Here is a 22,318-nt window from a genome sequence, read left to right on the forward strand (position 1 = left end):
GGATGAGGCTAGCCATTCTGTCACCCGGGGCAAAGACTCATCGCAGTACCCTTCCAAGTCTCCCCCTTGTCTCATCCAAGTAGATAGTAGCAACCCTCTATATGACCACTATTTAATGCAGAACCGCCATACATTATACTACAACAAGCATTAGTAACCATCAAATAATACAGATAGAATTATTTAACAATGTATAATACAGATAGCACTAGTGACTGTCGTATACAGTTTTGCAGACAGTATTAGTGACTAGCATATACTACGACAGCATTAGTAAATGTTATATAATACAGAAAGCATTAGTGACCACCATAAAATACAGACAGCATTAGTGACCGCCATACACTACAGACAGCATTAGTGACCACCATATTTTACAGACCGTATTAGTGACCTCCATATAATAGAGACAACATTAGTGACCACCATATAATACAGACAGCATTATTGACCATCATATACTATAGACAGCATTAGTGACTGCCATATTCAACTATTGTACAGACAGAATTAGTTACAGCCATATTCAACAGACAGTATTAATGACCGCTATTCACTGCAGACAGATTTAGTAAATGCCATATAATACAGATATCATTAGTGACCACCATATACTTCAGACTGAATTAGTGACTGCCATATAATACAGACAGAATTAGTGACCGCTATTTAATACAGTCAGAATTATTGAGCACCATACAATATAGACAGTATTATTATTATTATTATTATTATTATTATTATTATTATCATTTATTTATATGGCACCACAAGTGTTCTGCAGCGCCTTATAGAGTACATAAACAAATAAGTAACCAGTGACTTACAATACAATACAAAGCAGGACACGGACATGTATAATAAACATTGCAATATTAGCGACCTTTACCCACATAAGCAGCCAAGTGTTAGTTGCGCTAGTGGGGAGTAAGAGATACATTAAATTACTTTACAGTAGAGAGAAGAACAAGAGGGTAGAGGGTCCTGCTTGAAAGAGCTTACATTCTTTAAGGGAGGGGCAGACAAACAGGAGTGACACAGATGGGGTAGGCGGGGAGGAAGGAAGATATAGCAGCAAGTTAGGATGAGAGCTGGAAGGCTTTAATGAAGTAGTGGGTCTTAAGAGCTCCTTTGAATGATTGTAAAGAGGTGCAGAGTTTGATGGGGAGAGGGAGGGAGTTCCAAAGGTGGGGAGCAGCGCGGGCAAAATCTCAGAGGCGGGAGTTGGAGGAAGTAATCAATTGGCATGAAAGGTGGCATGTATTAAGTGAACAAAGAGGGCAGATAGAGTGAAGGGAGATGAGATCAGAGATGTAAATGGGAGAGGAATGGGTGAGGGTTTTGTAAGTGAGTGTGAGAACCTTGAATTGGGTTCTGAAAGGGAAGGGGTGCCAGTGGAGGGCTTTTAAGAGAGAGTGGAGGCAGATGCAGAGTGTTTGTAGAGGAAAATGAGCCGAGCAGCAGCATTGAGCACAGACTGGAGAGGAGAGTGATGGGATTTGGGGAAGCCAGATAGGAGGAAGTTACAGAAGTCCAATCTGGAGAGGACCAGTGAATGTATGAGGGTTTTGGTGGCATCCTGGGTGAGAAAGGGTCTGATCTTGGAAATATTCTTGAGATGGAAACGACAAGACTGTGAGAGGTTCTGAATATGTGGTTTGACGGAGAGGGAGAGGGAAGAGTCCAGGATGACTCCAATGCACTTTGGGACTAGATGAGATAGTTATGCCATCTATTTATAAAGAAATAGTGGGAAATGATGTTATGTGGGAGAGTGGGAAGACGATCAGCTCAGTCTTAGACATATTAAGTTTGAGAAATCGCTGGGGCATCCAGGAAGAGATAGCAGAGAGACAGTTGGAGATACGGGTCAGTAGAGAGGGGGAAAAACCAGGTGAGGAAAGGTAGATCTGAGTATCATCAGTATAGAGATGATAATGGAGGTCAAGAGAGCGGATGAGTTTACCTAGAGAGGACATATAGAGAGACAATAGGACGTATAGAGAGATGTATAGAGAGACGTATAGAGAACAGAACCTTGGGGAACATCTACTGTTAGAGGCTGTAGGGAGGAGGAGGAGTTGTGAGAGGAAACAGAGAAGGAATGGTCAGAGAGGTAGGAGGAAAGCCAGGAGAGAGCAGTGTCACGTAGACCAAGGGAGTGAAGGATATGCAGCAGTAGAGGGTGGTCCACAGTGTCAAAATCAGAGGTCAAGGAGAATGAGCAGGGAGTAGTGGCCCTTGGATTTGGTAGCAAGGAGGTCGTTGCTGACAGTTTCAGTGGAGTGGAGAGAACGGAAGCCAGACTGAAAAGGGCCAAGGAGAGAGTGGAAGGAAAGAAATGTGGTGAGGTGGTTGTAAACAATACGCTGAAGGAGTTTGGAGGCAAAAGGGAAGAGAGAGATTGGTCAGTAGCTAGAGAGAATGTTAGGATCAAGGCTAGGTTTTTAAGAATGGGGGAGACAAAGGCATGCTTGAATGCAGAAGGAACAGTGCTAGAAGAGAGGGATAGATTAAGGAGGTGGGTAAGATGGGAGCAGGCAGAAAGAGAAAGGTAGTGGAGGAGACAGGAAGGGATAGGGTCGAGGGGAGAGGTGGAAGGGGGGAGGACTGGATAAGGGCCTTAACTTCCTCCCCAGTCACAGGGGAGAAGGATGTCAAAGTCAATAAAATGGATGGGGAGGGGTGATCCGGGAAAGGAGGAGCTGGAGAGCTGGGGGACTGGTTGGATATGATGTCCTGATGTATGGAATCAATTTTAGATGTAAAATGGGTAGCAAAGTCAATGGCAGAGATCAAGGAGGGGAGATGAGGAGGGGGTGGGCAGAGGAGGGAGTTGAGGGTGGAAAAGAGACGCTGGGGATTTGAGGACTGGGAGGAGATGAGATTCTTCAAATATGACTGTTTAGAGAGGGAAAGGGCAGCACTGTGGGATAACAGCAGGAATTGGAAATGGAGAAAATCTGCCTGAGAGCCTGATCTACTCCACTGTCGCTCGGCGGTTCGTGAGCAGTTTTGTAGGGGTCTGGTGCATTTGGAATACCAGGGTTGAGGTGTGGATTTGCGAAGGTGAGTAGTGATCGCCGGAGCAACAGAGTCAAGAGCAGAAGTAAGGGAGGCATTGTATAGGGAAGCAGCTGTTCAGAGCAGGAGAAAGAGAGGATAGGGGAGATAAGTGAGTCAAGTAGGGAAGAAAAGAAAGCAGTGTCAATAGATTCAATGTTACGCTTAGTGATGGTGGCTTTTGGAGGAAGAGGAGGGGAAGGAGAGAGGGATAGATTAAAAGAGAGAAGGTGATGGTCAGAGAGGGGGAATGGGAAATTGGAGTAGGTAGAAATATCACAACGGTGGGTGAATACCAGATCAAGCAAATGCCCACTTGCATGGGAGGGTGAGGAGATCCATTGGGAGGGGCCAAATGAGGAAGTGAGGGTAAGAAGTTTGGAGGCAGCAGATTCTGTGGGGATATCAATTGGAATATTGAAGTCACCTAGGATAATAGAGGGAAGGTCTGAGGAGAGAAAGTGAGTGAGCCAGGAATCAAAGTTGTCATGGAACTTGGAGGGAGGGCCAGGGGGAGGTAGATGATAGCTACTCTGAGGTGTACTGGTTGGAAGAGGTGTATAACATGAACTTCAAATGTGGAGAATGTAAGGGATGGTTCTCAGTGTCCATCATACAGTATACTACAGACAGCATTAGTGACTGCCATATAATACAGACAGCATTAGTGAATGCCATATACTACAGACAGTATTAGTGACTGTCATATAATACAGCTTTAGTGACCACCTTATAATACATACAGCATTAGTGAGCACCATCCAATACAGACAGCATTATTCACCAATTGACTTCTAAGACCACCAAACAGCATTAGTGACTAACATACAGACAGAATTAGTGATCACCACTATAAAACAGACAGCATTCATGGCCATCATACGGTATTTTACAGACAGTATTAGTGTCCGCCATATACTACAGACAGTATTAACAATTTAACTGACACATTTTTTTTACTAAAAACTGTTCAGAAATTTAAGTTTTTTTATTTAATAAAGTTTTAAATGCATTTTTTGTTTATTTATTTAAATATTTTATTTACAAAACAACATACCTAATGGGTGCTTTGCACCCCCAGGTGTCAATAGGCTCCCATTATAAAATCACCTCCCACCCTCCATCAGAAATAGCCCTCCAGTGGAAAAAGATCCCCATTATTATCGCCCCCCACCCCCTAGTGTTAATAGATCCCGTGGCAGAGCCCTCCCCACGTGACATTGTTTAGTGCCCCACCTCCCCATGTGTCACTATACATGAATTACATTTTTTTAATTTTATCCCCCAAGCCAAAAAACTTTGTATTGGGGCATAAAATGAGTGACCGCCATATAATACAGTGAACATTATTGAGCACCATATAATATAGACAGTTTTATTGACCATCATATTTTTATTTTTATCCTTTCATATGTATAAAATGTAATAAAAACAAAAAATATATAGAAGCACCTGAATAAAATTTTGTTTAAATTAACCTGTTAATGGTTTTCATTCTAATAGCATTTGAAACAATTTGCTACTTCACAATAAACATAACCACATCAAGAATAACAACTGCTTGGTGTGGCACAATTATGGATCCAGGGTGGACAAAAGCTGTATGTGTCCGGTTCCCTGCACTTTCAACGTGAGTAGTCCAGCCTCACCTGTTTGTTGATAGGACAGTTGGAGACAGGCAGGTAATGCAAATAAAGTCACCAGTTCCATGACTTTTTCAAGCTGAATGGCCTTTTTTTCCCTAAATCTATGATTTTATATAGGATAGATCTATATTTTCAATGGTTCCTGATAATTAGGGGCTTTTAACCCTTATTTGTCCAATAATTTCAATACTCCAAATAGACACAAGTGTTAATGGTTTTACAATATTATTCACAGGTTTACATACATTTATATTTTATATGTGTTCAGGTGTTATTCTCCTTCATAAAAAAAACATCTATTCGTTTTGACTCTTCATTTTAATTAGGGAATATCAAATGCGTTATGGTCAAATCTATATAATATTTATAAATATACATTTCCCAATAATAACATTTATAAGTAGCCATATGCATATGGATACAAGTAATATATCCATACACATAGATACATAGATGTGTAAAAAAAAATGATTGAATTGCATAATCCACAGGTACACGTGGATCTTTGCAATTCCAGCTTTCCCTATTATGGTGGGATGTTCTTTATATCGATATATTACTAATTTTTCCCTCATTCAACTGTACAACTGTTACATTTTAATTTTTTTATTTAATAGTTTTAAGATTACTTTTAAGATCTTTTTACATTTGGGGAATCAAATCTTCCCACATACAACACTTAACAAACCACAGATATACAAATATGCACATATGTTTGGGTATATGCACACACACATATGTAAATGTGTACACACTTTTTAGAGCATACACCTGGCATTCATATGTCTGCATAAATATATAGTATTATTTATTTAAACTAACCCTCTGGCAATTAAACCTACACATACGAATAATGATTTACTCAATTTCATATATCTTTTACTGAGACCATTAAGGCCACACAATTTACATTGTAACAAGTGTACAAACTAGGGGTGTGCACCGGCCACTTTTCGTGTTTTGGTTCTGGATCTTTCTTCGTGTTTTGGATCTGGATTGGTTTTGCCAAAACCACCCTTTGGTGTTTTGGGTTCTGGGTTTTAAGTTTTGGATCTGTATTTTTTTTAAAAAAAGCATAAAAACAGCTAAAATAAAAGAATGTGTTGATTTTTCTGCTCCTATGCTATTATTAACCTCAAAAACCTTAATTTCCACTCATTTCCAGTCTATTCTGAACACCTCACACCTCACAATAGTGTTTTTATGTCCAAAAGGTTGCACCGAGGTAGATGGATGACTATGCTAAGCGACACGAGTGGGCGGCACAAACACGTGGCCCATCTAGGAGTGACACTGCAGTGGCAGACAGGATGGCAGTTTGAAAACTAGGCCGCAAACAGTACATAATGCAAAGAAAAAAAAGAGGTGCAAGATGGAATTGTCCTTGGGCCCTCCCACCCAGCCTTATGTTGTATAAACAGGACATGCACACTTTAACAAACCAATCATTTCAGCGCCAGGGTCTGCCACACGACTGGATGAAATGATTGGTTCGTTTGGGCCCCCACAAAAATAGCTGGCAATTAATCTGTCCCTGCACAAACTGGCTCTACTGAGGCAAGATGTCGTCCTCATCCTCCTCATTCACCGATTCCTCACCCTCTTCAGTGTTTTGTACATCCTCATCCTCACAGAGTATTAATTCGTCCCCGCTGGAATCCACCACCACAGGTCCCTCTGTACGTTCTGGAGGCTAGTCTCCCTGGAAGAGTTGATAATTCATTTTTATGAACATCATCTTCTCCACATTTTGTGGAAGCAACCTCCTACGCCTTTCGCTGACAAGGTTCCCGGCTGCACTAAACACTCTTTCAGAGTACACACTGGAGGGGGGGCAACTCAGGTAAAATAGAGCCAGTTTGTACAGGGGCCTCCAGATTGCCTCTTTTTCCTGATAGTACATGTATGGACTGTCTGACATGCCTACTTGGATGCTGTCACAGATGTAATCCTTTAACAGACAGACGCACGCTTGTCGCTGCTGCTTTGAGGATGCAGGTGCGGCTACAGCCCACACAATTCACAAAGACAGAAAAAAAAGAAGAATTTTTTTATTGTTTGTTGAGCGCACTTTGAGGGTTACACCACCCTTTAACAGACAGATGCACGCTTGTCGCTGCTGCTTTGAGGATGCAGGTGTGGCTATAGCCCACATAATTCACAAAGACAGAAAAAAAAGAAGAATTTTTTTATTGTTTGTGGAGCGCACTTTGATGGTTACACCACCCTTTAACAGACAGACGCACGCTTGTCGCTGCTGCTTTGAGGATGCAGGTGCAGCTACAGCCCACACAATTCACAAAGACAAAAAAAAAAAGAATTTTTTTATTGTTTGTGGAGCGCACTTTGAGGGTTACACCACCCTTTAACAGGCAGATGCATGCTTGTTGCTGCTGCTTTGAGGATGCAGGTGCGGCTACAGCCCACACAATTCACAAAGACAGAAAAAAAAAGAATTTTTTTATTGTTTGTGGAGCGCACTTTGAGGGTTACACCACCCTTTAACAGACAGACGCACGCTTGTCGCTGCTGCTTTGAGGATGCAGGTGGAATCTAGACAGGATTTGGAACCGGGGACACACTACCTCCAACAATTGTCTAAATCCCACTGCACTAAATGCGGATACCGGGCGCACTTCTAACACCAACATAGCAGTCAAGGCCTCAGTTATACATTTTGCTTCAGGATGACTGCTGTCGTACTTCATCCTCCTCGCTAGGGACTGTTGGAGGGTCAGTTGTTTAGTAAAGGTAGTGGTGTTCCTACTTCCTCTCTTGGATGATGAACAACTCCCAGCAGCAGCAACAGCACTAGGAGGAAGTGGTTCTTGATCTTTCCCTATTTTATTTTTATCGGAGAAAGTTTGGTCCTCCATTTATGTTATATTGATATATACGTGCGGCTAAGGCGCACACAAACACAGAAAATAATTTTTTTTTTTTGTTGGACACTAGTGCACTTTGTGGGTTGCACCACCCTTTAAGAAATGAGCCAGCCGGCCCTTTACTTATGGGACACAGGCGCACGGAATTCACAAACACAGAAATAATTTTTTTATTTTGTTTGGAGTGCACTTTTGGGGTTACAGTACCCTTTAATGGTCAAGCCAGCCGGCCCTTTACTTATGACACAGGCGCACGCTTGGCACTACTTTGTTGATGCATGTGCTGCTACTACGCACACAATTCACAAACACAAAAAAATATATTTTTTTATTTTGTTTGGAGTGCACTTTGGGGGTTACAGCACCCTTTAATGGTCAAGCCAGCCGGCCCTTTACTTATGACACAGGCGCACGCTTGGCGCTACTTTGTTGATGCACGTGCTGCTACTGCGCACACAATTCACAAACACAAAAAAATATATATTTTTATTTTTTTTGGAGTGCACTTTGGGGGTTACAGCACCCTTTAACGGTCAAGCCAGCCGGCCCTTTACCTATGACACAGACACACGCTTGGCGCTACTTTGTTGATGCACGTGCGGCTACTGCGCACACAATTCACAAACACAAACTAATATATTTTTTTATTTTGTTTGGAGTGCCCTTTGGGGGTTACAGCACCCTTTAATGGACAAGCAAGCTGGCCCTTTACTTATGGGACACAGGCGCACGCTTGGCGCTGCTCCTTTGTTGATGCACGTGCAACCACAGTGCACACAATTCACAAACACAGAAAATATTTTTTTATTTGGTTTGGAGTGCACTTTGGGGGTTACAGCACCCTTTAATGGTCAAGCCAGCCGGCCCTTTACTTATGACACAGGCGCACGCTTGGCACTACTTTGTTGATGCACGTGCGGCTACTGCGCACACAATTCACAAACACAAAAAAATATATTTTTTTATTTTGTTTGGAGTGCACTTTGGGGGTTACAGCACCATTTAACAATCAAGCCAGCCGGCCCTTTACTTAAGACACAGGCGCACGCCTGGCGCTACTTTGTTGATGCACGTGCTGCTTCTGCGCACACAATTCACAAACACAAAAAAATATATTTTTTTATTTGTTTTGGAGTGCACTTTGGGGGTTACAGCACCCTTTAACAGTCAAGCCAGCCGGCCCTTTACCTATGACACAGGCGAACGCTTGGCGCTACTTTGTTGATGCACGTGCGGCTACTGTGCACACTATTCACAAACACAAAAAAATATATTTTTTTATTTTGTTTGGAGTGCCCTTTGGGGGTTACAGCACCCTTTAACGGACAAGCCAGCCGGCCCTTTACTTATGGGACACAGGCGCACGCTTGGCGCTGCTCCTTTGTTGATGCACATGCAGCCACAGTGCACACAATTGACAAACACTGAAAATATTTTTTTATTTGGTTTGGAGTGCACTTTGGGGGTTACAGCACCTTTTAACAGTCAAGCCAGCCGGCCCTTTACTTATGACACAGGCACACGCTTGGCGCTACTTTGTTGATGCACATGCTGCTACTGCGCACACAATTCACAAACACAAAAAAATATATTTTTTTATTTTGTTTGGAGTGAACTTTGGGGGTTACAGCACCCTTTAATGGACAAGCAAGCTGGCCCTTTATGGGACACAGGCGCACGCTTGGCGCTGCTCCTTTGTTGATGCACGTGCAGCCACAGTGCACACAATTCACAAACACAGAAAATATTTTTTTATTTGGTTTGGAGTGCACTTTGGGGGTTACAGCACCCTTTAATGGTCAAGCCAGCCGGCCCTTTACTTATGACACAGGCGCACGCTTGGCACTACTTTGTTGATGCACGTGCGGCTACTGCGCACACAATTCACAAACACAAAAAAATATATTTTTTTATTTTGTTTGGAGTGCACTTTGGGGGTTACAGCACCATTTAACAATCAAGCCAGCTGGCCCTTTACTTATGACACAGGTGCACGCCTGGCGCTACTTTGTTGATGCACGTGCTGCTACTGCGCGCACAATTCACAAACACAAAAAAATATATTTTTTTATTTGTTTTGGAGTGCACTTTGGGGGTTACAGCACCCTTTAACTGTCAAGCCAGCCGGCCCTTTACCTATGACACAGGCGCACGCTTGGCGCTTCTTTGTTGATGCACGTGCGGCTACTGTGCACACTATTCACAAACACAAAAAAATATATTTTTTTATTTTGTTTGGAGTGCCCTTTGGGGGTTACAGCACCCTTCAACGGACAAGCCAGCCGGCCCTTTACTTATGGGACACAGGCGCACGCTTGGCGCTGCTCCTTTGTTGATGCACATGCAGCCACAGTGCACACAATTGACAAACACTGAAAATATTTTTTTATTTGGTTTGGAGTGCACTTTGGGGGTTACAGCACCCTTTAACAGTCAAGCCAGCCGGCCCTTTACTTATGACACAGGCGCACGCTTGGCGCTACTTTGTTGATGCACATGCTGCTACTGCGCACACAATTCACAAACACAAAAAAAAATATATTTTTATTTTGTTTGGAGTGAACTTTGGGGGTTACAGCACCATTTAACAATCAAGCCAGCCGGCCCTTTACTTAAGACACAGGCGCACGCCTGGCGCTACTTTGTTGATGCACGTGCGGCTACTGCGCACACAATTCACAAACACAGAAAAAATATTTATTTTTTTTGCACTTGGGGGGAGCATCCCTGATGGACAAAGCACCCCCTGGACAACACTACAGCACCCCTTTAGGACTGGGACACTGCACAGGACTTTGGAGTGGACACAGCCCCTATGGACAACTGACTGCACAACACAGTCCAGCAAGCCCCTATGGACTTTGGAGGAGTGGACACAGCCCCTATGGACAACAGCAGCACAGCACAACACAGCCAGCCCCTATGGACTTTGGAGGATTGGACACAGCCCCTTAGGACAACAGCAGCACAGCACAACACAGCCAGCCTCTTTGGACTATGGAGGAGTGGACACAGCCCCTATGGACAACAGCAGCACAGCGCAGCACAGCACAACACTACACTACACAGCCCAGCCAGCCCTAACTCCCACCCTCCGTCTTCACTGTCCACAGCCGAGTGAGAAAATGGCGCCGACTCGGGTACCTTATATAGAATCCAAAACCCGCGAGACCTGGAAGGCGGGATGATGACGTTGTGCCTCGATTTCAGATCTGAGTCAGGCGGGAAAAGTCGAGCCTGACTCGGATCGGCCTCGGATCGGTGGGGCTCGGATTTCAGAAATCCGAACCCGCTCACCCCTAGTACAAACAAGCACTTGTGGATTTATCCAAGCTCGCTATTTGAAATATAAATAAGGACTTTCTCTCTGAAAACAACTGCATTGATATACCAAAGAGACTTAACTATCTACAAATCTATATTATTTATCACTGCATCAATTTGCAGTTGTTTCCAGTCAATTTTGACCAGCTCACAGCTCACAATATTATTTTCATCTAGTTTAGGCCAAAGGGTTGCACCAAGCTAGCTGGCTGACTAAGCTAAGCGACAACAGTGAGCAGAACACAAAAATGTGGCAGTTCAGCTTCCTACATGGCACATCTAGGAAACAGAGTGGCACTGCATTGGCAGACAGGATTTCAGTTCAATAAACTAGAAAAATGCTTGCCGTCCACGCAAAGACAGTCAGCAATGCCCCAAAAAGAAGTGTGAGAAGGAATTCTGTTTGGGCCACCCCACCCACCCCTATGTTGTATATATATAATAAACAGGACATGCAGAGACTTCCGGGTCCACCCCCGCAATGTGAGGACGCTGAACAGAGCAGCTCCATTATCTCACTCCTCATAAATAACATTTCTTGGCTGTTTAACATCCTCCAGTGACTCACAGGGAGCCTCAGGGAAGTGCAGAGCCTGCTGGCTGTGGATGGAGAGATACCTGACACCCTAGATGCCTGGAAAATGTCAGAAGCAGAGACAGGAGAATCTAATATGGCGTCGGAAGCCCCAGACACTGCTGAGGACGCAAGTTCACCTTCGTCCTCACCTTCCAGAGATATGCAGGTCAGTTACCCCCCTGCTCACGGCATGTCACAACAGGTTCTCCCTTCCCCAGATACACCAGTTACTTATGGGAGCATGGTGGTGGCTATTAGAGAGACTATTAACCCTTTACTGGACAAACAGACTGCTAACATCTCTATGTAATTGTCCCAGTTAACTAACAAAAGCGCTCGCTCTGAATGAGGGCGGTCCTCCATAAAAATGGAGCGTCCTCCTGGACGCTCGTATAGCTGTGGGTCACCACCCACAGCACATACGAGCGTGCAGGATGATGGTCGCGATGGTCTTGACCATCGCGACCATCGCCAGTGCGACCAGAAGCCTGTGGTCGGGGTTTTCGACCACAAGCCCTGGAGTGATTTTGGCTCTATCAGAGCCAAAATCACTCCCACTGACATCACTAGTGATGTCAGTGGGGCCGGCTTCTGATGGTAGGCGTTCCCTTGGGAACGCCTCCGTCTGGCAGGCACGCCCCCGGCATGCCCACCAAAGGGGGCGTGCTGTCAATCAACATCGACAGCACGCCCCCTTTGATCAGACACAACGAGCGAAGGAAAGTCCTTCGCTCGTCGCATCTGGCGCATGCGCACGATGGAGCTCCCTCCGTCGTGCGCATGCGCAGTGCACACCATCGACCCACTTGCGAGCGGACAGCCGCTTGCGAGTGGGTCTGAATGAGGCCCAAAGTGCAGGAGACAGAAAGGTGATTGGGATCTCTATTTTCTAATGTTTCTTCCCTCCAAACAGGCTCCCTAAAACATGAGAAAATACAATACCAGATAATCAATAACTTGAAAAACAGATCCAGAAGTTTTCCAGGGCCAGAGCTGTTTGACTTTTTCAAAGTCACATTGCCCCAAATACTGGGAATCGAGAAAGAATGCTCTGACATAATTATTGAGCGGGCACACAGAGTTGGCCTCACCCATGACCACCCAGATTCCAGGCCAAGAGTTGTTCTATTTTGAAGCCTGAATTTTTTACAGAAAGAAGCTATCTGGAGGGCATCACGTCGTAAGTGACATATTAAATGGGAAGGCAACAAAATATATATATTTCAGGACCACTCTGCCAAGCTTACAAAGGCGCGAAAGGCTTTCTCGACGATTTGCTCCCACCTGATCCAATCGGGCAAGAAGTTCACATTACTCTACCCAGCGCAGCTGCGCATATGTCGTCACCTCCAAGACTTCATCTGAGTAGTTTACAAACCGATGTTTATGTCACGGTTATATCCATGTTTTTTTTATATACGTTTATTACGGTTTAGATGGTATATGTGTTATGTCATATAACCTTTATTAGGACAAGTTATTTGATAAGCGCTTAATACTAGGAAGATTTGTAGTTGAACAATGTTTTGACTTACCACTCGAACACTTATCTGACAAGAGGTCATTACTTCTGTAATGTTTACCCCATAGAGTACGAGGTATATATCCCCTGGTTAAGTCACACCTCTATGTAAAAAATGGGGGGTTTTGAGTTAGGAGCTGCATCCTTTATTAGAAAATATGCTCCTACTGAAGTTACTACAGTCTGGAAGTAAACTGGACTTGGTATGCCACCTAGTGGCCTTTTTGTTCTATTATTTTGCTACTTTCCACTACATACAAAAAATGTATGTTAATTATTTTCTTCCTGATTTTTATTTTTCATGTGTTTTCATTCTATATTCCCTTCCCCCCCACATGTCCATTTAGTGATGTCACAGATACTGCGTTTCTGACTGTATTAATCACAGTTGTACTACATTCCTTTGACTTTCAAGACAATGTTCAGACAGGCCACTTTAGGGGTTATGGCTGTATTATTTAAAATTTTTATATGAATGATGCTTAAATTAGGCAGCTGGAATGTGGGAGGGATACATTCACCACAAAAGCGCGGACGGATATTAATGTATGTGTCCAAACTCCATTTAGACTTTGTTTATCTACAAGAAACACATCTTACTCCATCAGAGACCCTCAAACTTAATATGCTTAGTTGGTCAGTGGTAGCATCGGCTTCATATAATTCAAAGGCAGGAGGCGTGGCTATTTTAGCTAAAAACCAGCTCTCCATTGAAACTTCTGATGTCATTGCCGATTCCCAAGGTCGATACGTCTCCTGCCACATCACCCTAGAAAAGCAAAAATATGTCTACTCTAAACCCTTTTTTATAAAACTGGTAACATTACTTACACCTCTCTTACATTTACCGATACTTCTAGGCAGCAGCTTGAATCTCATATCAGACACCACACTGGACAGAAAAATACCTTTATCTACCAGGAAACCACTTCCACAATTTGGTATATCAGCGTTTTCCAAGCAACTGATGTTTTTAGATATATGGCACTTATTGCACCCTACAGATAAAGATTTTTCCTGCCTATTTGCGGCCAAAGCTACACTTTCTAGAATAGACTATTTATTGATATCTACTTCCCTTTTACCACAAATCTGTAAGACTGAAATGGAACGATACACCTCTCTGACCATGCCTTAATATGGGTAGAAATGCACTTAAAACAAGATAAAGGTAGCTGCATTACCTGGCGTTGCCCATCCAATTTGACCTCTTCAACCACTTTAAAACAATCAGTAATCCAAGCATGGGAAAACTTTAGTTCTACTAATGCAGAGTCTAAGGAATCTAATCCTATTTTATTCTGGCAAGACTCCAAAGCCACAATTAGAGGCAAAATTATCTCCCAAACCTCAACATACAAAAAACAGTTGACTCAGAAATACTGAAAAGCTCATTCCCTACTTACTCAAGCCTTCCATAACTTTAAAACGAACCCATCTCCCCAAACTAAAAACACTTACCAAGCAGCTAAAACTAATTACAAAGGTCTGTTTACCAAAATGGAGGCCTCCTATTCCTTTTCAAAAGCATTTAAATTTTACAAATTTGGAAATAAATCGAGCAAACTCCTATCCAACCTACTCAAAGGCATTCTACCTCCTTCTACTATACACACCCTGAAACAAAAAGACGGCACATTAACAAACTCCAATGACCAAATTGCAAGTATATTAATAGAATTTTACGGATCACTATATTCGGGCTCTGCTTCCAACCAGCAAGTAGCTAAACAATTCTGGGAAAACCTGACTTTACCTACACTTTCAGATCGGGATGGCCTGTCTCTAGTTTTTGATATTACTCAGCAAGAGGTAGCAGAAGTCCTTTCAAATCTGTAAAAAAGAAAAGCTCCTGGCCCTGACGGGTTTACATAAGATTATTATAAAATTATGGCCCCCACACATTACACCTATACTAACCAGAGTTTATAACACGATTCTTTCCTCAAGGGAAATCCCTAAATACTTAAATAGCGCAGCACTTAAAGTACTCCCGAAACCGGGTAGAGACCTGTCTGATCCCGGATCGTACAGACCGATATCATTGTTGAACATTGATTATAAGATTTGAACCAAAATATTAGAAGATCGTTTAAATGCCATATTATCAATTGATGCAGATAAGGCCTTCAACATGGAGCACTGAGATCACTTATTCCATACCTTGCAGAACTTCTCCTTCCACCTCAAATTTATTAAAATTCTCAAGACTCTATACTCAGATTCTGCCTCTAGAATAATATGTAATGGATCTTTATTTGACCCTTTCCCTATTCAAAAAGGTACGAGACAGGGATGCCCCTTTTTGCCCTGGCACTAGAACCCCTGGCAAAAGCTCTACACACTTCCCCATTATACCAAGGGATTCTCATTGGCAAATCAGACCTTCACGTATAACTGTTCGCAGATGATATGCTATTGCTAATGTCTCACCCAGAACATATTCACAGCTCTAGATATTATATCCCAGGTTGGTACCTTCTCGGGATACAAAATTAATGTAAACAAATCGGATCTCCTAATTTTACGTGGAAGCCACCCAAAATTGCCCCAGGAAAAAATATGTCTTCTATAAAAATTGCCAATAATAAAATAAAATACCTGGGGATTCAGGTCCCTAACAGAATTGAGAATCTCTATAGTTATAATTATACTCCTGTAATATCTAAATTAGAGAAATCTCTGGAAAAATGGAAGGATATGCCACTGTCGTTGTTAGGGAGAGTGGAAGTTATTAAATTGGTTCTACTCCCGAAACTGACTATTATAATGCAGCTTCTTCCCATAAAAATCTCTAATAAAGACATTACGCATACAAATAAATCTTTGCTCCAAATTTATCTGAAAATCCAAGAAACTAAGAATTGCACACACCAAATTGAAACTACCCAGGAGGGATGGTGGCCTAGGATTTCCAGACTTGTCCCTATACTCCAAGGCAATTCAATTTCGATTCTCAATGGACAGGCTGTTACAATACTCCCATTTCAGTTTTAGAATCTACGTATATATGGGCTCTCCAATGCAAGTTTTTTCCCTTATTTATAACTACGACACTATGCTTTATCTATTTCACCCAAAAAATGCTATGATCTCACCTCAGATGTGCTGTCATCTATAATGAATAAATTCATTAATCACAAATATAAACCCAAACTTACATATTTAAAGCTTTTAAAATTATCTTAAGAGAAAATACAAAACCAAACCACAGACTTATGGAAGAAAGACATTCCTTTATTAACAGAGGACAATTCATTGTTCCAACATTACCATTCAACCCTGAAAATACTGCGCTCTTCTATATTACAAGAGGTACATGTCAAAACTAGGGGTGAGCGGGTTCGGATTTCTGAAATCCGAACCCCCCCGAGCCCCCCCGATCTGAGTCCGATCCGAGTCAGGCTCGACTTTTCCCGCCTGACTCGGATCTGAAATCGAGGCAAAACGTCATCATCCCGCCTTCCGAGTCTCGCGGGTTTTGGAACCTATATAAGGTACCCGCGTCGGCGCCATTTTCTCACTCGGCTGTGGACAGTGAAGAGGGAGGGTGGGAGTTAGGGCTGGCTGGGCTGTGTAGTGTAGTGTAGTGTAGTGCTGCTGTTGTCCACTACTTCAAAGTCCATAGGGGCTGGCTGTGTTGTGCTGTGCTGCTGTTGTTAATAGGGGCTGTGTCCACTACTTCAAAGTCCATAGGGGCTGGCTGGACTGTGTTGTGCAGTCAGTTCTCCATAGGGGCTGTGTCCACTCCAAAGTCCTGTGCAGTGTCCCAGTCCTAAAGGGGTGCTGTAGTGTTGTCCAGGGGGTGCTCTGTCCATCAGGGGTGCTCCCCCCAAGTGCTAAAAAAATAATATATTTTCTGTGTTTGTGAATTGTGTGCGCAGTAGCCGCACGTGCATCAACAAAGTAGTGCCAAGCGTGCGCCTGTGTCATAAGTAAAGGGCCGGCTGGCTTGACCGTTAAAGGGTGCTGTAACCCCCAAAGTACACTCCAGTCCAAACCAAAAAAATAATAATTTTCTGTGTTTGTGAATTGTGTGCGCAGTAGCCGCATGTGCATCAACAAAGTAGTGCCAAGCGTGTGCCTGTGTCATAAGTAAAGGGCCGGCTGGCTTGACCGTTAAAGGGTGCTGTAACCCCCAAAGTACACTCCAGTCCAAACCAAAAAAAAATTATTTTCTGTGTTTGTGAATTGTGTGCGCAGTAGCCGCACGTGCATCAACAAAGTAGTGCCAAGCGTGCGCCTGTGTCATAAGTAAAGGGCCGGCTGGCTTGACCGTTAAAGGGTGCTGTAACCCCCAAAGTACACTCCAGTCCAAACCAAAAAAAAAAATATTTTCTGTGTTTGTGAATTGTGTGCGCAGTAGCCGCACGTGCATCAACAAAGTAGTGCCAAGCGTGCGCCTGTGTCATAAGTAAAGGGCCGGCTGGCTTGACCGTTAAAGGGTGCTGTAACCCCCAAAGTACACTCCAGTCCAAACCAAGAAAAAAATATTTTCTGTGTTTGTGAATTGTGTGCGCAGTAGCCGCACGTGCATCAACAAAGTAGTGCCAAGCGTGCGCCTGTGTCATAAGTAAAGGGCCGGCTGGCTTGACCGTTAAAGGGTGCTGTAACCCCCAAAGTACACTCCAGTCCAAACCAAAAAAATATATATTTTCTGTGTTTGTGAATTGTGTGCGCAGTAGCCGCACGTGCATCAACAAAGGAGCAGCGCCAAGCGTGCGCCTGTGTCCCATAAGTAAAGAGCCGGCTGGCTCATTTCTTAAAGGCTGGTGTAACCCACAAAGTGCACTACTCTCCAGCAAAAATAAAAAAATATTTTCTGTGTTTAGCCGCACGTATATATCAAATCGATATAACATAAATGGAGGACCAAACTTTCTCCGATAAAATTAAAATAGAGAAAGATCAAGAACCACTTCCTCCTAGTGCTGAAGCTGCTGCCACTAGTCATGACATAGACGATAACATGCCATCAACGTCGTCTGCCAAGGCCGATGCCCAATGTCATAATAGAGGGCACATACAATCCCAAATGACAAAGTTCAGGAAAATGACCTTGAAAAAAACATTTAAATCAGCTGAAGAGAAACGTAAACTTGCCAATATGCCATTTACGACACGGAGTGGCAAGGAACGGCTAAGGTCGATCCCTAGTATGTTCATGACTAGTGGTTCAGCTTCACATGACGATGGAAGCCCTCCTCCCACTAAAAAAATCAAAAGAGTTAAGCTGGCAAAAGCACAGCGAAGAACTGTGCTTTCTAAGAAGATATCACAAATCCCCAAGGAGAGTCCAAGTGTGGTGGTGGTTGCGATGCCTGACCTTCCCAGCACTGGACGGGAAGAGGTGGCTCTTTCCACCATTTGCACGCCCCCTGCAAGTGCTGAAAGGAGCACCCACAGTCCACTTGCTGATATGCAAATTGAAGATGTCACTGTTGAAGTACAACAGGATGAGGATACTGGTGTAGCTGGCGCTGAGGAGGAAGTTGGCGAGGAGGATTCTGATGGTGTTGTGGTTTGTTTAAGTCAGGCTCCGGGGGAGACAGTTGTTGTCCATGGGATGAAAAAGCCCATCACGGTCATGCCTGGGCAGAAGACCAAACATTCCACCTCTTTGGTCTGGCAATATTTCTATCCAAATCCGGACAACAACTGTCTTGCCATATGTACCTTATGTAAAGGTGGAATAAGTAGAGGTAGGGACGTTAACCACCTAGGAACATCCTCCCTTATACGGCACCTGCAGCGCGTTCATAAAAAGTTACTGTCAAGTTCAGAAACTTTGGCTAAGACCGTAAGCAGTCCAGGGACACCTAAATCCCGTTGTCCTGTTGTATCCAAGCGCCTGCAAACCACACCGTCAACTCCCTCCTCGTCAATTTCCTCCTTAGTCAGGATCGGAAGTAGTCCTGCAGGCCATGTCACTGGCATGACTGACTCTCCTATCCGGGATTCCTCCGGAGGATCCTGCATTGCTACGCCTCCTGCTGCCGCTGCTGCTGTTGCTGCTGCTGGGAGTCGTTCATCATCCCAGAGAGGAAGTAGGAACACCACTACTTTTACTAAACAATTGACCCTCCAACAGTCCTTAGCGAGGAGGATAAAGTACGACAGCAGTCATCCTGAAGCAAAACGTATAACTGAGGCCTTGACTGATATGTTGGTGTTAGACGTGCGTCCGGTATCCGCCATTAGTGCAGAGGGATTTAGACAATTGCTGGAGGTAGTGTGTCCCCGGTTCCAAATCCCGTCTAGATTCCACTTCACTAGGCAGGCTATACCGAGACTGTACAGAAACGTCAGAAAGTGTCCTCAGTGTCCTGAAAAATGCCGTTGTACCCAATGTCCACTTAACCACGGACATGTGGACAAGTGGAACAGGGCAGACTAAGGACTATATGACTGTGACAGCCCACTGGGTAGATGTATCACCTTACGCAGCAACAGCAGCAGCGTCACCAGTCACAGCATCTCAGAAACACCAGCTCGTTCCAAGGCAGGCTACGCTGTGTATCACCGGTTTCAGTAAGATGCACGCCGCCGACAACCTCTTAGAGAAACTGAGGGAAATCATCGCCCAGTGGCTTACCCCACTTAGACTCTCCTGGGGATTTGTGATATCTGACAACGCCACCAATATTGTGCGGGCATTACATCTGGGCAAATTCCAGCACGTCCTATGTTTTGCTCACACAATAAACTTGGTGGTGCAGACTTTTCTGAAAAGCGACAGGGGCGTGCAGGAGACGCTTTGGGTGGCCCGAAAAATTTCAGGCCACTTTCGCCATTCAGCGACTGCGTGCCGAAGACTGGAGCGCCAGCAAACACTCTTGAACCTGCCACGCCATCACCTGAAGCAAGAGGTTGTGACGCGGTGGAACTCAACCCTCTATATGCTTCAGAGGATGTAGGAGCCGCAAAAGGCCATTCAAGCCTATACATCCACCTATGACATAGGCAAAGGACGGGGTATGCACCTGACTCAAGCACAGTGGAGAATGATTTCCGTGTTGTGCAAGGTTCTCCAGCCCTTCGAACTTGCCACACGTGAAGTCAGTTCAGACACTGCCAGCTTGAGTCAGGTCATTCCCCTCATCAGGCTTTTGCAGAAGCAGCTGGAGAAAGTGAAGGAGGAGCTAAGACGGAGCGATTCCGCTCGGCATGTGGGACTTGTGGATGAAGCCCTTCATTCGCTTTGCCAGGATTCCAGGGTGGTCAATCTGTTGAAATCAGACCACTACATTTTGGCCACCTTGCTCGATCCTAGGTTTAAAGCCTATGTGGTGTCTCTCTTTCCGGCCGACACAAGCCTGCAGAGGTGCAAAGACCTGCTGGTGAACACACTGTCAGCTGAAGCGTAACGTGACACGTCAACAGCTCCTTCTTCATTTTCTCCCGCAACTGGGGCTGCCAGGAAAAAACTTAGGTATCCTAAGCAACCTGCTGGTGGTGATGCAGGGCAGGCAGGACCAAGTTTGGACATCTGGTCCGGACTGAAGGACCTGGCAACAATTTCTGACATGTCTACTGTCACTGCATATGATACTGTCACCATTGACTGAATGGTGGAGGATTACATCCAAGTAGGCATGTCAGACAGTCCATACCTGTACTGGCAGGAAAAAGAGGCAATTTGGAGGCCCCTGTACAAACTGGCTCTATTTTACCTGTGTTGCCCCCCATCCAGTGTGTACTCCGAAAGAGTGTTTAGTGCAGCCGGGAACCTTGTCAGCGAAAGGCGTAGGAGGTTGCTTCCACAGAATGTGGAGAAGATGATGTTCATCAAAATTAATTATCAGCTCTTCCAGGGAGACCAGCCTCCAAAACATACAGAGGGACCTGTGGTGGTGGATTCAAGTGGGGACGAGTTAATACTTTGTGAGGATGAGGATGTACACACTGAAGAGGGTGAGGAATCGGTGGATGAGGAGGATGAGGATGACATCTTGCCTCCGTAGAGCCAGTTTGTGCAGGGACACATTAATTGCCAGCTTGTTTTGTGGGGGCCCAAACGAACCAATCATTTCAGCCACAGTTGTGTGGCAGACCCTGGCGCTGAAATGATTGGTTTGTTAAAGTGTGCATGTCCTGTTTATACAACATAAGAGTGGGTGGGAGGGCCCAAGGACAATTCCATCTTGCACCTCTTTTTTTTCTTTGCATTATGTACAGTTTGGGGCCTAATTTTTTAAACTGCCATCCTGTCTGCCACTGCAGTATCACGCCTAGATGGGTCATGTGTTTGTGCCGCCCACTCGTGTCGCTTAGCATAGTCATCCAGCTACCTCGGTGCAACCTTTTGGACATTAAAACACTATTGTGAGGTGTGAGGTGTTCAGAATAGACTGGAAATGAGAGGAAATTAAGGTTATTGAGGTTAATAATAGAATAGGAGCAGAAAAACCTACAAATTCTGTGATTTTAGCTGTTTTTATGCTTTTTTTCAAAAAAATACAGATCCAAAACACAAAACCCAGAACCCAAAACACGGAAGGGTGGTTTTGGCAAAACCAATCCAGATCCAAAACACGAAGAAAGATCCAGATCCAAAACCAAAACACAAAACATGAAAAGTGGCCGGTGCACACCCCTAGTCAAAACCCTATACAGGGCATATGTATATCATGGTCAACGTAGCCATTTTATCTCTGATGCCGATGGACGGTGCTCAAAATGTAAATCTACCTTGGCGACATTCTTTCATAATTTCTGGGCCTGTGGATGAATCAAAAAGTTTTGGTTTTTAGGTGGTATACTTCATTAAATAAACATTCTCCCTGAACGTACACCTACATCCTATACCGTTATTGTTTGCAAATTTTGAAGCCGGGTATCTTAACACACAGGAAAAATTCCTATTACCCATGTTAACTATGATAGTAACAGTAGCAAAGAAATCGATCCTTAACTCTTGGATCAGCACCAAATCCCCTTCATTAAGAGATGTGGAAGTACTACTGCTGTGATATATGTGTTTTGATAATTATGACATCATTTTGACCGTTGAGTCGAGCCCCCCTACTTGACTTTAACAAATTTAGACCTACAAACCGGTCTGAGATCTTTTGGAAATTAAGGACGGCTGATCTATATATTCTAGAAGTATGTTCCAATCAGTAATTTAGACCTTACCTCATCCTGACCAGCAACACCTTTGACATATTCCTGAATCCCTTTCATAGATATCAAAAACTCTACGTATTCTACTAAGTATAATTGCAAGACCCAGATTTACTTAAGAAAGTTTGAGTATTTTGGATATCAGTTTTCCTCCCCCTCCCCCCTCTATCTTTAC

General features: G+C 43.9%; 1 protein-coding gene across 1 annotated transcript in view; it reads left to right on the top strand.

Moving 5' to 3' along the window:
• LOC148474932 (capping protein, Arp2/3 and myosin-I linker protein 2-like) overlaps positions 1-22,318 on the top strand; it is a 970,125-nt gene that overhangs the window by 483,121 nt on the left and 464,686 nt on the right. The gene's annotated exons all lie outside the window — the stretch shown is intronic.

Source organism: Taudactylus pleione, unplaced genomic scaffold, assembly GCF_031769625.1.
Source record: "Taudactylus pleione unplaced genomic scaffold, aTauple2 ptg000799l, whole genome shotgun sequence".
Lineage (NCBI taxonomy): Eukaryota > Metazoa > Chordata > Amphibia > Anura > Myobatrachidae > Taudactylus > Taudactylus pleione.